We start from the raw sequence: 19,394 nt of genomic DNA, 5'->3' as shown, positions 1-19,394 counted from the left end.
CATAATCTCTCCTGTGGGATAAGGTTATTTCACCCCAGCAACCAGTCTTGCCAGAAGGAATGGAAAACATTTCCTATGAAACCTAGGGGGACCCAAAACAAGATCGCACACTTCCTGTGCCAGCCCTAGGCACTCGGGGGAAATCATTGCGGTAGATCTAAATCCTGTGTTTTCCCTCCATTAACGCGTCACCGAGTGCGGCGTGTGTGTGTTTAGGCACGTGTGTTCAACGTGTGACTTATCCGACTGTGTTTATCGTAGCTTATTACCAAGACAACGAAGAAGCCAAATCCTCTTACGCCAGCGAGCAGCATTTAGATTTACTCAAATGCTCCTGGGAGAAAGAAAACACACTCACACATATATACACACACGCTCTTGCACACACACATACACACGCACACACACAAGTACACTCATACAAAGAATTCTGTGTTATCCAAACACTCAAGGGAGAAGCTAGCTCATTATGCTAAGGGTGTATCGGCTGGATGTGGATGTAAGCTGGAGTCTGTCCTGTCAATCCACCAAGGAATTAATTTGTCTCTTCTATCTCTTGATCAACATGTGTGCCAAGCCTGAAGACCGCACCTCTCCTGAAGGGAGCCTGCCTTTCCACCTCAGAGCGGCAAAGCTGTCATGCTAACCTCATGACTACACAGGGCTGCCAACTCTCACACATTGGCCGTGAGACACACGCATTTCAACCAGTTCACACGCTCTCACGCCACACCTTGGGGGGGGGGGGGGGGGGGGGGGTTAGGTTTGTATGCAGCAAAATGTTGGTTGGCCCCACCGAATCTCACTCCAAGGTTTTTTTAAAGTTGGCAGCCCTGCTACATTTGAAAACACACAGTGCCATTTTAGACACAGTACACTTAGGCGGATGGTATTGAAAAAGATACACACACATGCACGTATATACTCTACTGTATACATTCTTAATGACGAATGTTCTTAATTCATGTAGTCAGTTATCACTTGAAGTGATGTATTATCAATATTGCAGATGTGTTTCCAGCAAAAACTCTTGGTGTGTACTCACTAACAATTGTACTGGCCACACAGACTAAACTATATACATATTTACAGTAATATATAAAGTACTTTATTGATAACTTAATCAAGTTGTTGGTACCGTAAGACTGTTGAAATCTATAACAGTGGGTCCCCCAGCAATCAGTCAGCGACCCTCTGGTGGGCCCCCCTCACAGTGTGAGTCACTCCCTGACACGTCTCCTTGCAGCTCTTTGATGGGGACGTGCATTAGACTGACACAGACGAGAGATCACCTCTGTTGACAATTGAGACACACCCGTTTGTTTTCTCCTGTCTCTCGTCTCATTTCAGATCAGTCAGCATCAAGAGGCAATCCAAAGCCCGTCTCTGGTGAAAAACCATGTTGGGATTGAGTCCATGGAGAATTTTGGTCTCTTTTCACTTCACATGAGTGAAGTGTTTTTGCTGCGTCAGATAGATGGCTTCTTAACTCATGTGTGTGTGTTCCCAGTATGTGTGTGTATGAGTTTGTGTGTGTGTGTGAGATGAGAGCATGCTGTTGGAAGCATTCTAACGCTCAACACTCTCACCTCCCTACTTACCTGTCTAACTGGCACCCTGGCTGTAATGAGGAGAGAGAGCCAGACTCAAACGATCCCTGTGGTGAAAGCCACACATCCACTGGGCTATTAACAACAAACTTTGAGTTTAGATGTAAATACAAAGGGATTACATTATAGCATAGAGTCATTTGTGATCAGTTCAACGCTCATAATGCATTATGAACATAATACCAAACCCAAGTGATGCATGATTGATGACATACATACAATACTAGAGAGAGAGAGAGAGAGAGAGAGAGAGAGAGAGAGAGAGAGAGAGAGAGAGAGAGAGCATGTTAACGTATAGGTGTGAAATCTCCTGCAAGGTTGCATTGATACTGAAAATATTTTATGCTTCCATTTGTGCCCAATGTAACCTGTCACTGTTTGGTTTGGCATTAGTTCTCTGTGTCAGTCACAGAAAGACACACAAACACTCAAACACTCACACAGGAAACATGCACACATACACACAGAAAACACAAAAACAACCTAATCCCAGATGCTGGTATTGCACAGATTCATTTCTATAGAAATGCTCCAGCAGGCAAAATTGCATGAATGCAATTCCAGAAAAAACCTTTTAACCATTGTGGGGATTAAACCTTACCGCTAAGCCCAGATCAAATATCTGATTGCTCAGCCATACTTCAAGGTGAAGCGTACTCTCTCACACATACACACACACACCATTGGTGGATTCAGGGCATAAGGATGAATTCATCTCACAGTCTTCTCACAGTGGACAGTGATGTGTTACATCAATACCCAGCTCTCCCACCGTTCATGTCCTCCTCTCTTCCATCCCTCCACTACGTCTGTATCACCTCTCCAATTACCCTCACCCAATCAACTGGTCTGTCAGGTCATAAACCCAATCCCCTTCAGATTAATTGGAGTGTAAGCAGATGTGAGCATTATGGGCGGGAAGAAGGAGATAGACAGGTGGGGAGGATTTAAGAAGATCAGAATGGGTTGTAATCACAGATCCAGGGCTTTAAAAATGTACACACACACATTGTTATGCACAGACATACCCTCTGACACACACACACACACTGTTAAATACACACACACACACACATCTAATAATACACACGCACTCATCCTCTTACACACACTCACACACACACACACACCCTAATACACACACAACCATTAGTACACACACACCTTACACACAGTGTGAGCTGGAACTGGTCCGTTCATCTCAATATCTTCACAATCAAGTAAATTTGGCTTGACACTCTCAGTCACTCTTTAAAAATGCATGACTGTGAATACAAGTCAGGATCAGGCTGGTCAACTCTCACATCGGGCTCTCACTCACACTATGACTTCGTTCTCATTGTATCTGGATTCTTTCTGTGACTGAAACATCATCAGTCTGTCCACAGGTACTGTATTATGTGTGCATGCCAAAAACACATTTTCCACTGTTCTGTAACTGTGCTGCTGTTACGCAAGTGAAAAATTAGTCAAAGGATGTTAAATGGACAGTTCACCACAAAATCAAAACTGCATCATTCCTCTGATCTGTAGTGCTGTTTATCCATCTGGTCTGTTTTGTTTTGGAGATGTGGGCCATAGAGATGTCTGTCTTCTCTTGAGTATTATGGAACTAGAAAGCGACAAACTAAATACAGCTCTTCTTTCTGAGACAGTTGGCAAGTGTAGTTGAATGGAAAGAAAATTGTTTCAACATGAAACTGGTCACAAGGTCTATCGACTATCTTGAGTAGTTCTTGAACCAGGTTAAGATTTCTAGGAAGATACATTGCTGTTGAATAATATGTATTATATTTTGGTGCTTTGAGCAGCACAGGCCAAGTGTAACAATCTCGCTAACTCACACCAAAACAATCTAGATGGATAGAAGGAGTCAGGTGGCTGAGCGGTTAGGGAGTCGGGCTAGTAATCAATCAGTTCGATTCCCGATTAAATGTAAATGGATAGCACTACAGGTAAGAGGAAAAATATATATGTTAGATTTTGGGGTGAACTGTACCTTTACTACAGTCACAATTTCACAATTGCTAAAACACTAAACCCCATTCTCTGAATCAAATGTTCAGTGAACTAAACCAATTTGTCAAATCAGACACTCTTTTGGCGAAACTCTAATCACATTCTCATTCACTAAACACATTTTGCACTGTGATGCACTTGGGCTGCAAAATGGTAAACACAAGCGGCAAACTGTAAACACAACTAGAGAGGATACAATTTCTGGGGAAATTGTAGGGTGTGCTTGCTTGCGTCGGTTGCACAGGGGTCTGTATATTTTATATAAAAATGCATCGGGCCTACTTATTATTTATAAAGATTACATAGATTTAAAAGCATCTTTTTTTTGCTGCTCATTTACAACTCAAAATACGAGTGAAGTGTCGAATGAAATATGATGTCTTCTCATTTCCCCTGCAAGAGGCAGCTGACAGGCTGAATCAAAACGAATACATTTGGCAGACCGGTGTAAAAATTGACCTAATCTCTATGATTTAAACGTCATTTTAAGTTTTTCCCTTCTCATGATATTTTCAGGCATTTAGCCTACTCATATTGCATTCATTCATGAATAAACAACCCCTTTGAAGATTATTCTATGACGTTACCCAGCAGTAGAAGATGGAATCGCGATTCAAACGGTACCATCTGCTAACTGAAAATATGCCCCCCAAAACGTAAATAAGCTTGACATTTATTTAGTGGAAAATTGCTCATTCCTAAAAAGCTCACTGGTAGCGATCATTGTCAGTAACAACGCAAAATGCGATATAGCCCTGTGTGGAGAAGCTGCCCCGGTAAATTGTACTACTATGGTACAGTACTAGACTACTGCTGTGTTCGTCTTGGTAGCGATTGCGTTGGTTGAATTGGATTTAACGTTCCGTTGTACGGTTTAGGCTGAAATTAATTATTTTCATGAACAGATTGACAACATTTAGGCTGTGGCAATGAAGTTCAGGTTAGTAGTTAGATAGACTTTTGATTTAAGTAAGGGGAGTGCCGAACATTTTCTGTCGCCGTTTGACTTCCTAAACAGCTGTGTACAGTACTGTAGCTAGATGTTTTTGTAGTGTGTCTCGCATAAGCTACAGCGTTGCAGTGAGCTACACTGGTTTGAAACCACAGGTAATGGTAATTTCACCAACCAATCGTTTTCTAATGTCAGAATAAATCCTACAACGAAAATGTATATGTGAGGAATGTTTATTTTAACGATTGAAAACAGATAATGCTACATCATAGACCACTGTAGTATGTGTTGCCCGGGCAACACAGGCTAATGTCATGATGCTAATACTTCAGTGAAATAGTAGACTACTGTTTCCGAAAGTAGATGTACTTCCTTAATAATATCAGCTTATATTGTACATTACACATCACAATTGTGTGTCATATCACAAAGTAAAATGAGTAAATAGTTATCACCCTGGCCTCTTTTCTTGTGGCGTTTCTGCAGCTGCCTTGCAGTAAAGCTATAGTTAGCCTAGCTATCCCCCAAGTTAACAGATGCTAAACGAATGTTCTGGCAAAGGTAGTCACGCGTGTTTTCGTGACGTTGGTAACGTCAGTGACTGTGGCTAGCAAATTAGCCACCGTTAGCTTCACTTTTCGCCACAAAAACTTAACTGAACAGCTGAGGAGTTTTTGTTAGCTACTCATAGTGTCTCGGGTAGGCTACAGCGTTGCAGTGAGCTACACTGGTTTGAAACCACAGGTAATGGTAATTTCACCAACAAATCGTTTACTAATGTCAGAATAAATCATATAACGAAAATGTATATGTGAGGAATGTTTATTTTAACGATTGAAAACAGATACATCATAGACCACTGTAGTATGTGTTGCCCGGGCAACACAGGCTAATGTCATGATGCTAATACTTCAGTGAAATAGTAGACTACTGTTTCCGAAAGTAGATGTACTTCCTTAATAATATCAGCTTATATTGTACATTACACATCACAATTGTGTGTCATATCACAAAGTAAAATGAGTAAATAGTTATCACCCTGGCCTCTTTTCTTGTGGTGTTTCTGCAGCTGCCTTGCCGTAAAGCTATAGTTAGCCTAGCTATCCCCCAAGTTAACAGATGCGAAACGAATGTTCTGCCAAAGGTAGTCACGCGTGTTTTCGTGACATTAGTGCAGACCGGTGTAAAAATTGACCTAATCTCTATGATTTAAACGTCATTTTAAGTTTTCCCTTCTCATGATATTTTCAGGCATTTAGCCTACTCATATTGCATTCATTCATGAATAAACAACCCCTTTGAAGATTATTCTATGACGTTACCCGGCAGTAGAAGATGGAATCGCGATTCAAACGGTACCATCTGCTAACTGAAAATATGCCCCCCAAAACGTAAATAAACTTGACATTTATTTAGTGGAAAATTGCTCATTCATAAAAAGCTCACTGGTAGCGATCATTGTCAGTAACAACGCAAAATGCGATATAGCCCTGTGTGGAGAAGCTGCCCCGGTAAATTGTACTACTATGGTACAGTACTAGACTACTGCTGTGTTCGTCTTGGTAGCGATTGCGTTGGTTGTATTGGATTTAACGTTCCGTTGTACGGTTTAGGCTGAAATTAATTATTTTCATGAACAGATTGACAACGTTTAGGCTGTGGCAATGAAATTCAGGTTAGTAGTTAGATAGACTTTTGATTTAAGTAAGGGGAGTGCCGAACATTTTCTGTCGCCGTTTGACTTCCTAAACAGCTGTGTACAGTACCGTAGCTAGATGTTTTTGTAGTGTGTCTCGCGTAAGCTACAGCGTTGCAGTGAGCTACACTGGTTTGAAACCACAGGTAATGGTAATTTCACCAACCAATCGTTTTCTAATGTCAGAATAAATCCTACAACGAAAATGTATATGTGAGGAATGTTTATTTTAACGATTGAAAACAGATAACGCTACATCATAGACCACTGTAGTATGTGTTGCCCGGGCAACACAGGCTAATGTCATGATGCTAATACTTCAGTGAAATAGTAGACTACTGTTTCCGAAAGTAGATGTACTTCCTTAGTAATATCAGCTTATATTGTACATTACACATCACAATTGTGTGTCATATCACAAAGTAAAATGAGTAAATAGTTATCACCCTGGCCTCTTTTCTTGTGGCGTTTCTGCAGCTGCCTTGCAGTAAAGCTATAGTTAGCCTAGCTATCCCCCAAGTTAACAGATGCGAAACGAATGTTCTGCCAAAGGTAGTCACGCGTGTTTTCGTGACATTAGTGCAGACCGGTGTAAAAATTGACCTAATCTCTATGATTTAAACGTCATTTTAAGTTTTTCCCTTCTCATGATATTTTCAGGCATTTAGCCTACTCATATTGCATTCATTCATGAATAAACAACCCCTTTGAAGATTATTCTATGACGTTACCCAGCAGTAGAAGATGGAATCGCGATTCAAACGGTACCATCTGCTAACTGAAAATATGCCCCCCAAAACGTAAATAAGCTTGACATTTATTTAGTGGAAAATTGCTCATTCATAAAAAGCTCACTGGTAGCGATCATTGTCAGTAACAACGCAAAATGCGATATAGCCCTGTGTGGAGAAGCTGCCCCGGTAAATTGTACTACTATGGTACAGTACTAGACTACTGCTGTGTTCGTCTTGGTAGCGATTGCGTTGGTTGAATTGGATTTAACGTTCCGTTGTACGGTTTAGGCTGAAATTAATTATTTTCATGAACAGATTGACAACATTTAGGCTGTGGCAATGAAGTTCAGGTTAGTAGTTAGATAGACTTTTGATTTAAGTAAGGGGAGTGCCGAACATTTTCTGTCGCCGTTTGACTTCCTAAACAGCTGTGTACAGTACTGTAGCTAGATGTTTTTGTAGTGTGTCTCGCATAAGCTACAGCGTTGCAGTGAGCTACACTGGTTTGAAACCACAGGTAATGGTAATTTCACCAACCAATCGTTTTCTAATGTCAGAATAAATCCTACAACGAAAATGTATATGTGAGGAATGTTTATTTTAACGATTGAAAACAGATAATGCTACATCATAGACCACTGTAGTATGTGTTGCCCGGGCAACACAGGCTAATGTCATGATGCTAATACTTCAGTGAAATAGTAGACTACTGTTTCCGAAAGTAGATGTACTTCCTTAATAATATCAGCTTATATTGTACATTACACATCACAATTGTGTGTCATATCACAAAGTAAAATGAGTAAATAGTTATCACCCTGGCCTCTTTTCTTGTGGCGTTTCTGCAGCTGCCTTGCAGTAAAGCTATAGTTAGCCTAGCTATCCCCCAAGTTAACAGATGCTAAACGAATGTTCTGGCAAAGGTAGTCACGCGTGTTTTCGTGACGTTGGTAACGTCAGTGACTGTGGCTAGCAAATTAGCCACCGTTAGCTTCACTTTTCGCCACAAAAACTTAACTGAAGCTTAAACCATGCAACGGAACGTAAATTCCAATAGAAGCAACTCAATCGCTACCAAGACGAAACTTTTGACACCTACGTTGTCTATGTAGGCCAAATATTTACTGAGTTTTAGGGGGGCAAAAAAAATAATAAAAAAAAATAATAATATATATGTGAGAGAACAAAGGTTGTGCTCTCGCCGAAGGCTTGAGCACACCCAACTACAACACAGTTTTCATCTGTAAAACACACTGGGCCCTATCTTGCACCCAGCGCAATTGACTTTGTCAACGAGGCAAGTATCATTCCTAGTTTGCACTCGACGCAAAGCGGACTTTTCCCTCCACAGACGCATGTCGGTAAATTAGGGAATGACCTTGCGCTCCCAGGGGCGGTTCAACGATAAAAGGAGGCGTGTTCCGGCGCAAACGTTTCCGCGGTTGCTATTTTGCCGGCGGGATAAATGACTTTGCGTCTGGCGCAAATCTAAATTGGGTAGGTCCGAAGTAGCTACATTACCAAAGGGTGTGGTTTGGGCGTAACGTGCAATAAACCAATCAGAGCGTCATCTCACATTCCCTTTAAGTGCTGCGCTTGTTCCATGGTGGATTGCTATTATAACGGCGGATTTGCCAGGCGCACGCCAGGAGCGGTTCACAGCCGAGGAGACCGACATTCTAGTCAGGGCCGTAACAGATAGTGAAGTGACATTGTATGGGAAAGGCAGAGCAGTTTTCTCATTGCACTAAATTGCCCGCTCATGCTGCTCATTCAAATTCTTATTTTTATATATTTGTAATTGTTATATTTTTTACTTGTTTAGTTCTTAGAATTAGTTTAACAATTTGACTTTGTTACTTAAATTTTTTTGGGATTGCTTAAGCACGATTTTCAAAACAGGGCCCGTGTTTTCAAAACACTACACACAATTAGCACAACCACACACACAATTAGCAAAACACTACAGATCCTTTGCATAATTAAACACTCTTGTAAAAACTATACACTTTTGTTTAAAAACCACACTTTGTTACCATATGAAACACACACGTTTCACATTACTATACTGTTTGCACGAGTTACACTCTTCTGTGATAAACCTAAAACACTTTTAGCACTTCTACTTCCCTATGATTAGAGTAGGCTACCATCAACAAAGTACAAATATAATGTAAATTCACCAAACACTACACAAGACCAATGTTGCAGACTGAAGAAACTCATTTATTTCTCAACACGCCCAAAATGTTGACATGGAGATTCATAATACTGTAACAAAATGTCACTTTACGTATTGTACTGTAAGTTTACTGTAAAAAACAAACACAACAAAACTAGACATTGTCTCTTCGCCTAGCTGGATCTGGCCAGAGAATTTCATCAACATCGCAGGCAATGTTGTCATTAGCAAGACACCTTGGAAAGAAAACATCTTGAATGACGAATCCATCCTTGCATTGCTGCTACCTCCATCTGGTCACAGGCCTCCTCCATGGCTTGGATGAGTGGTACCTCAGCCTGGAGACGGAGATCATATACCTTCCACCGCCATGCCGAGAAAAACTCTTCTATAGGGTTGAGGAATGGAGAGTATGGTGGAAGATATAGAACGGTGAAATGTGGATGTTGCTGAAACCAGTTCTGAACCAGAGCAGAGCGGTGGAAAGACACATTGTCCCAGACAACAATGTATTGCATATGATCGATTTGATTTGCTGCGGTTATGTTGTGCAATTGGTCCAAGAATGTAAGTATGAGTGCTGTGTTGTAAGGGCCCATATTGGCATGGCGGTGGAGGACCCCATTCTGTGTAATGGCTGCACAGAGTGTTATATTACCCCCACGTTGCCCTGGGACATTGACTATAGCCCTGTGGCCAATGATGTTTCTTCCCCTCCTTCGTGCTCTCGTCAGGTTGAACCCAGCCTCATCTACGTAAATGAACTCATGCTGGATCTCCTCTCCATCCATTCGTAAAACTCTCAGAAGAACAGCGTCAGGCAAAATTGTGTAGTTCAGTGTAGATGTAGTATACATATTACAGTACAGTAAAAGAGTATGAGACAGTATGGAAGATCACACTGCTAAAGTGAATACATACCGCTGCATAATCATGCCGCAGTCGTTTCATAAATTTGCTTCATTTGAATATGTTTTTTTTTTTAGGATGTGTGCCAGTGTTGATGTTGAGACTTGATGGATATCGTTGAAACTGGCGTGGTCATTGACAATGTTAGTTCGGAGCTGATTGAGTGTTATAGCATTGTTGGCCAAAACCATGATTACTATCTCCCTCTCTTGCTGTTCTGTGAACATAGGAGGCCTTCCCCCTTGTTGTTCCTGACCCTCAATCCTATGTAGAAAAAAAAAAACTGTATACAATAGTACAGTAATTTCACAGGAAAAGGTAACAGAAGTGCTGATAGTGCATAGAATACAGTACTGTAAGCAGTTACTGAAACCGTGCAGATATGTTTGATATGATATTTTTACAATACCTATTTTCCAGTCGAAATGTTCTTATCACACTTGCCACTGTGTATCGGCTTAGATTTGGCTGTACTCGCAGTCCAGCCTCCCTCAGCGTCAGGCCATGGTTGACAACGTGGTCAACCAGTGTTGCGCGGATCTCATTTGTCAGATTCGGTCCTCTTTGAGCACCTTCTTGTCTTCCTCTACCTCTACCTCCAGCATAGCCTCCATCTCTTCCTCTTCCTCTGTTGATTCCTCTTCCTCCCCTTCTTCTTCCTCCTTGTCCTCCTCCTCGTTCTCCTCCCTGTCTTACTCTTTCTCTGACTCTTTCCATTGTGCTTGAAAACCGATGAACTCACCTGCTGCTTTTTATAGTGCTTACACACCTGATTGGTGTGTCTACAATTAAGCAAACAAGTGTTTGCACACCTGATGACTGTGTTGAACCAATTGGTTGGAAGGTGCGGTAATTTGACAGTCAGTGCTTTGGTATAGCAAGGAAGTGACTTCATGATAGATTTTTGTGTGTAATGTATGTTAAGTGTGTTTAGTGTTTTGCAAATCACTGTGTGTAGAGTTTTGCAACAAGTGTGAGGTTGACAATGTGCTTATAGTTGTGCAAATATGGGCTGATGTTTTGCTTCTTGAGTGTAAGGTTTTGCTCATAGTGTAGTACTTTTAATTTTAGTGTGTAAGCTATCAAAAAAAACTGTAATTTAAGACCCGTATATGTTTGCGCCTTCCTCCCACAGTAAATTCCGTGTTTGTGTAACATAGGCTACATGGCGAATAAACCAAATTCTGATTCTGATGGAGATGGGAGAAGAAACCCACCCAAATGAGCTTCGGTTAAACAGGCGTAGGAGGAAATTGCCACAATTGTTACAAATCAAGTTGAAATACATAGAGATTTCTCATTAAAATATGTTTAATCATTGATATGAAAGCCATGTAACACAGCCATACAATAAATCAAAACACGTAGCTTCGCAGGAAGAATACCCTGGCCTCGCCAGCAGTGCGCACAGCATCTGAATAAAGCGCCATTGACTTTAGGGGCCCTATCTTGCACCCAGCGCAATTGACTTTGTCAACGACGCAATTGACTTTAGACTACGTCTTTCCTGGTCAGTGGCGGAATTGTTTTTCTGAAACTGCAAAATACCACCAGGGAACACGCCTCCTTTTTTCGCTGAACCGTCCCCGGGAGCGCAAAGTCATTCCCTAATTTACTGACGTGCGTCTGTGGAGGGAAAAGTCTGCTTTGCGTCGAGTGCAAACTAGGAATGATACTTGCGTCGTTGACAAAGTCAATTGCGCTGTGCGTTTTGATACTTGCGTTTCAGATAGTTAAAATAGGTCCCTATGTCAGCTTTCACCGTGGTGTCCGTATACAACAATAGTTCAACATCAACCAGCATTTTTTCTGTAAATGTTTGCCTTCCACCATACAGCCCTTTTCTCAACCCAATTGAAGAGTTGTTCTCTGTCTGGCTTTGAAGGGTCTATGATCGAAACCCATATACCAAGGTAAATCTCCTACAGGCAATGGAATTGGCCTGTGGTGACATAGGTGTGGAGTGTTTTCAAGGCTGGATCCAGCACACCAGAGGGTTTTTACCCTGTTTTTCTTTGTTCTTTGTTGAGAGTAGTAAGTTGTGATGGTTACTGTAATATTTTCAAATCAAATCAAATGTACAGTATTTGTATAGCCCTTTTTACAAGCAATGTCACAGAGGGCTTCACATACACCAATAGAACTGCCCCTCAGCCAACCTCAACCCTCAAGGAAGACAGAGAAAAACTCCCAGAAAAACTTACTAGGGGAAAAAAAATGAAGAAACCTTGGGATGAGCAATTCAGTGAAGGATCCCCTCCTCCAGAAACGGTTGGCAAAAGAGAGGTGCAGAACACAGGCTAAACATAGTCATACATCAGGAAAGTGTCAATGGATGTTGAAACACCCAAATCCTGTGTTTCAAAATCCTAAATCCATTTTCTTTATTGCTACGTAAATGCATTTACTGTGTATACATAAACAAATGTGTCTTTACATGAAACTACATGGCCTGGATTCTGTGTTCTAAATTGTTTTGTGTTGTCAAATGCTTGCTCCATAGTGTGTATATATTGATTTGCTGTGTTTATGATCTGAAAGCATTGTTTGATTTTAAGCTCATGTCAAATGGTTTAGGGGCAAGTGTTTGATTTTGCATGAGGAGTCAGAGGTTTTGGAAATTGAGTTTGAATATTTGGATTTGTGTTTACAGTTTTGAGAAAATGGTTGACTGTTTCAAAAATGTGTTTTGGCAATCGTGAAAAACTGTAATATGCCTGCATGTGTGTGTATGTGTGTGTGCATGTGTGTGTTTCTGACAGGTATTTCCCATCTCTAAACAGTTATGTTGTTTTCAAATATACAGGAAGTAGCTACAGGAAGCAACCAGAGGGTGATGGTCTTTCCTGCTGAGCATCATGGGACATTGTTCCTCCAGTATGGCACCACAAAGAGTAAACACACACAGGCAACGCAAATACATACATGTGGGTGTAAAAAGATGGCTGACTGGCAGGGAGCTGGGTTACCCATTAAGAGAAAAAAAAGGTGTCCGTTGGCTATGAGCTGGGGAAAATGTTTCCGTGCGCGTGTGTTCCCCAAAGTCCCTTAGTGGCCTCGGTTTGACCAGTTACATTTTTGGGAACCGGTCTAGTGTAGATTATCTACACCGGCATCCAGGTGATCCACAACATTGGAGAAAGTGATGGATCTCTTCTGGTTGCTGCACAATCTTTCCTCTCCCCAACATATCTATTCCAGCACTCGACACAAACACACACCACCAAGTTGCCCACACGCCAGCATATACATGTGAGTTCACGCAAGTTAAGGTATAGCACTTGCACATCTAGAGATGGATGCCCATTCCAGCGCCAAGGCCTGAACCAATTCTTAATTTTATGCCCCTTCTGGTAGAACTCAGACTGGCTAAAGTCCTCCACTGCTGTGGGCTCTGCCACTCTGACGCTTCACAAATATTCATTTGAATTGTGTGCATGTGTGTGTTTTGCATGCAGGCGAATGTGTGTGTGTGTGTTTTGTGTGCAGGTGTGTGTTTAAGAATGGTTTACAGGCAGCTTTGTCATTAGCACTCCAAAGCTCTATGCTGATGAACATAAAAAATTGTCAGTTTCTCACCAGAAGTGGTAAAACATTTTTTTAAAGGTAGGAGCCCAGAGTAAATTCAAGAGAGGATGTGTTTTTGGGGGGAGGGCTCACTATTTGCTCACAGCCCAAATAGTGGACAGTCAGCGTGTAAATTTTTGGGATTATCAAACTGTTATAACCCGTTGAAATCAAAGCGCTGTGGAGGGAATGAGGTTTTTGAAGTTGTGGAGACATAGAATCAATGATCAGGATATCATACTGTCGCTTACCTTTCACAACTTTCTACCCCCCCCCCCCCCCCCCCCCACCACCACCTCTCTCCCTGTAGAACCCTCCACCCACCTCTCCCTCTGTAGACCTGACCTCTGTCTAGACAGGAATGATTAAAACAAATATATCGGAAACATCCAAGATTCCTGATGCTTTCATTTAAAGCAAGGACCAACTGTCCTGTTTAAATAAAAGGGTTAAGCAATTTGTCAAAACAAAATCATACATTTCACACGAGAACAGGATTGCACAGCACGCCCGTGGATGCCTCTGAGCAGAAGAAAAAATAGGTCTGTCGTGATAGACTATTGGAGAGGTCGTTTGGGAGGTTATCACAGTCCTCCTCCAGGTTATTCGTCTTATGAGACAGGATTTGTCAAACATGTGACACGAGGCCTGACAAAGATAAAGTTGTCCATGTATTAAAGGTTGATGCCATTCTAATTCACAGGTCTGGTGTGGAAAGAAAGCCTTGAAGACGATAAAACAAAGTTGTTTCTGACCTTGATACCAGTAAGTAGGGCGAGTTCGGTTAGAGATTCTGAAAAAGTAATTTTCTGAGGCTTAAGATGTTTAAAACTACATAACTTATGCTTTGGAACAGATAAAAGTTGGTTCCATGTCCTGCTCTTTTCATAACCAAAGTAAAACAGTCTACAACATTGTATGTATTTTTTTACAATAAAGTATACATTTTATGCTGTGCTTAAGCCTGCCATATAAATTATATTAAACAAAGAGAAAAAACATGGATGCCAGGATGATAATTAAACTAACAAGGGTAAATCCACCACCTGGAATTGGAATTCTATTGACCATTTCATTCTGAAACTCACAGAAGTCTCCGAGTCCTCTCAGTGTTCCCGAGTCCAGTCTGCCGGAGACACTGACAGTCCTTGCCTCCCCGTCCAGCCTCCAAGCCCTGATTTGCTAATTTGATCACACAACAGACATTTTCCATACATTAAAAACCATGATCTTATTTGAAAGCCGAAGGATATGAATGTGACATATAATAGAACCATTTGTAATTAAGTTGATGCAAAGAAATACTATACACTGTATGTATACATATTATAAAAAACAATACTTTAATGTATAACATGTACTAATGGTGTTTATTTAGTGTAGTATCTAAACTGGTGAGCCAGACAACCAGAGACAAGTTCACCTCCAGGGCACATCATACCTTTTGACTATGGGTTACCATAACAATCAATGAGTGAGCATTGTACTTCTCTAGTCTTCCTTTTAAATCAATGAGAGGAGGAAAAGGAGGAGGAGGAGATCATAACGAAATGCAAGGCCATAGCCATGGAGTCAACATTGGGGGCGACAAATTTCATTTTTTATGAAAATTTCGGACAGCGTGCGTGGTTGCCTTTCGTAACGTAGGACATATATATATGTATTTTTATCTTATTATATCAATATATTGGAGGGGACCTTTTTGACCAGATTTGAAATATATATTATGATTACGGCCTTGCCGAAATGGGCAGAAAGAGGATGGGAAATTTATAGATCTCAGTGATGAAGGTGGACTCAGTGAAGAAAGACCAATTAAGGGGATGAGGAGCCTGGGAAATCAGTTTAATCCAGGCTCATTTGTGTCTGTGTGTGTGGTGTGTGTTAGTGAGGTATGTGTTAGCGTGTACGTCTGTGTGATCTAATCTATGCTAATTCCAAATGTGATTTAACGCTCCATGGACAACAGCAGATTGTTGCGATCTCTATTATAGGCACTCAGGTGAGGGGGGGGGGGGGGGGGGGGTGCAAGGACAAGCAGGTCAGGAGCTAGAGCAGGGGCTGTTAGAGGATTGAGGGGTGGGTTTTAGGAAGAAAGGTGGGGATTGGACTGGTCATGCTGTTTTTCATTTAAATCAGGCCAACCTCCAACACTCTTCTTCTCCTTCCTCGTTCCTCATGACTCAGACATTTCCACGTGTCTGGTGACAATCACTCACCTGAGTGTCTCTGCAGCAGCCTCCACATTGAATAGCCTGGGATTACAAACGGGGACTCTCATTGTCAATGCATTTTTCTTCTTTGTCGTCCATCTACCTCAAGTCAAAAACACAGTGATTTCAGGCAGCATCATTTATCCAGGATAACAACCACGTTCCAGACAGGTGGCTATTAGACTTGATTAATTATGGATTTGGTTTGTCATACCGACTGTCTCCCGTGGAAAATAAATGATGGTTGTGTGAATGAGATTCTGGATGCATTTCTCTGAGTACATGAGGTTTGAGGCGTAGAAAGTCCAGGTGTTTGTGTGTGTGTGTATGTGTGTTCATCTGTATTTGATTGTGTGTGTGACTAAAGTCTTGTCAGTAATTAGACAGTAACTCCACTCCTCTCAAGGGGCCAGCTTGATTTTGTGTGATAAAGACAAATGAGCTGACAGAACAAACCAAGTCTCAAACCACCAGACAATATGATTTCTCTGGCATGTACACACACACACACATTAGACATGCACTCGAGCATACATGTTTCACACGCACACACGTGCACACTTGAGAAAACGTTTAACTGACAGACACATGCACACTTGAGAATACATGTTTCACACACACACAAACAATCAAATCATCAGCTAGTCATGTGACAGCCTAAACAATGAAGAATGGAGGGGGGCACCTCTGAGTAACAAATACCTCTCATGAAACTTTCAATAGACACACACACATACCTACCTCTTGATCCCCACACATTCACCTTCACCCCTCCATCTCTCCTGCTGTCTGAGGTCTAAAGCTCACAGGAGAAGGAAGGGGGGAAGGGAGGGAGAAAAGGAGCTCCCTGTTTCAGCCAGGTCCAGAGAGAGGCTGAGTAGCCGGCTTCTCTCTCCCTGCTCTCTCCTCTTTTCTCGTCTGGTGATTTACAGTGTTTAAACACCCTGAGAAAACAACCAAGCTAAACCAAGGAGAAGGACACTCTATTTTTTACTCCCACTCTAATTCACCCAGCAAATTACTCTGTTGTAATTAACCGTCATAAAAACCAAGGACGCTATCATTGCAATACACTGATTACACATTAAAGCTTACATGTTTTTAGTTTTTTTTTTATATTACAGGCGAAATATTTGAGAATCAAACATCACTTCCACCGTTCAGCAAAAGGAGTGATCTGTCTGCTAAATTGATCTCATCAAGCAAAGAAAATTGCTGTAGTTAAAGGATTCACACACATACACACACCATCAGTGGACGTGCAGTGATTGCTCTCGGTCAACCCTGACCTCCGTGGTAATATTTTGCCCTTCCGACACCCACTCTCTTGCCATGGAAACGTCAATCACAGAGTTGCCGTGGCAAGAAGGTTACCAGCTGTCTGTCAGTCATATACCTTCTGCCCACAGCACTCTGTTCCCTTACCTCTCACTCTCTCTGTCTCTCTCTCTGTCTCTCACGCTTCATCTCTCTGTCCCTGTCTCTCTCACAAACTGTCTTTCTCACACTTTCACATCCAAACTCACTCTCACTCTCTCTCACACACACACACTCTCTCTCTCCTTTTTCTCTCCGCATCTGTTCAGTGTCAGTGTATGACAATTAGCATTAGAATGTCCACCTACACTTAACCTTTGAGCCATACAAACACATACGCAAACACACAGACACACACATTACACTTTGTTCTCAATTGCTAAAACACAATTTCTGAAACCTTGCTCCATTTTCTGAAAACATTAAACACAAAACTTCATCTTCAAGCACTATTTACAAAACCTCTGACTGCTAAGGCAAAATTAAACTTTTCCCCTCAAAACTGTTTTACCTGTTCTCAAAATCAAACACTGCTCTTAAATCATAAACAAAGTGATCAAAATGATATACATTATCAAGCAGTCAGTAAACAATACACCAAAAAATAGAAAACACATTGTTAAAAACATATAGTTCTCATTTTTTATCTCAAAACTAATTTCATATTTATCTGTCATTGTCTTTTGATGAACGAAAACATGTTCTATAATAGTAGCTCAAAATTAACCAGAAATTACTAATCTGCTTTGCTCTTTGCATTTTTTTTGTCCTTCCTCCTCCTTGTACCCCTATTTTTACAGTGAGAATGAGTTTAGAGTTTTGCTGAAAAATCTAAGTGAGATCTGCATATTGAGTTTTACCATGTGAAATGGTTTAAGGTTGACAACAGACTGCGCAATTAGCTAAATGAGTTCAGGCAACTGAGAACTTTATTCAGCCAATGGGTTTTCGTGTTTTAACAATTGAGAAAAACTGTATTATCAGAGGCAAGAGAGCCCATTCACAGTGTTCTCACATACTACAATAAATCTCTGGACTAATATTTGTAATGTCTGGTCTCACTCTGTCCTTCTCTCTGTCTCTCTCTCTCTTTCTGTCTCACTTTCTGTCTCGCTCTATCAATGTTGTAGATGAGTATAATAGGATTGTTATTGTTATTTGTTCCTGTGGAATAATGTACCCTCACATTTAATGCTAACAATGCTCGGTTCTTTGGAGAGCTCAAGTGCAGATAGCCTAGAGCAGCAAAACACTCACCATTAACCTCTAAAACTGCAAGGTAAGCTGAATTAAGCTTGAGCTCTAATTAAAAAGTGGTTGGACATCAAAACACATACACACACACTCGTGCGTGCGGCATGCGTACACACTGGGTACACATCTACGCTCGTACAATCATGCACACACAAGTACACACAAATTATTTCAACTGAGTCAGATGTTGTGGCTATTTAGGTATTGGGTCATCTCATTAGGGGCTGTGGAGGCGGTATAATGAACCATGTCATCAGATTAACAGGTCTGGTTCCTAGAGGTGAAGTCTTGGCTTCAGCTCAGCGCTCTCACAGGGTTGGGGTAATGCAGGAAGCCAGTGTCTGTTCACATCAAGTCAATTCTAACATGTCTCAGTCTAGTGAAAGCACCAACACATGACAGGGAAGCCATCACAAGGAACGTCACTCACAACTAAGTTCAAACCCCGAATCCAGACTTCCATATTGGAGAAGCGACAAGGAAAATGTACGTCAGAGTTGTAGAGGACTATGAGAGGCCGTATAGGCCATAATTCATACTTGGTCTCACATACACGCCATGACCTCACATATATACCATTATACTCTCACATATATAGTATTATACTCTCACATATACACCATTATACTCTTGCACATACACTGGCATACTCTTGCACATGCACAGTCAAATTTTCCTTTATTTACTATCATACATCTTACACAGATTGCTATTCTGTCTAACACACAAAAATACCTTCTTATATGCACCATCATACTAAAGTATGACAATATATGTAAGAGAGACAAATAGTATGAGTGAAACAGAATGATAGTATATGTAAGATTAATAGTCTATGTGAATAAGAATAGTTATATTTAAGAACAATAATGAGTGTGTAAGTGTAAGAGAATAACAGGATGTGCAAGAGAGAATACCATCGACTTAAATACAGTAGACAC

Source organism: Osmerus mordax, chromosome 11, assembly GCF_038355195.1.
Source record: "Osmerus mordax isolate fOsmMor3 chromosome 11, fOsmMor3.pri, whole genome shotgun sequence".
NCBI classification, from domain to species: domain Eukaryota; kingdom Metazoa; phylum Chordata; class Actinopteri; order Osmeriformes; family Osmeridae; genus Osmerus; species Osmerus mordax.
Note: the sequence above shows the minus strand (reverse complement) of the source record.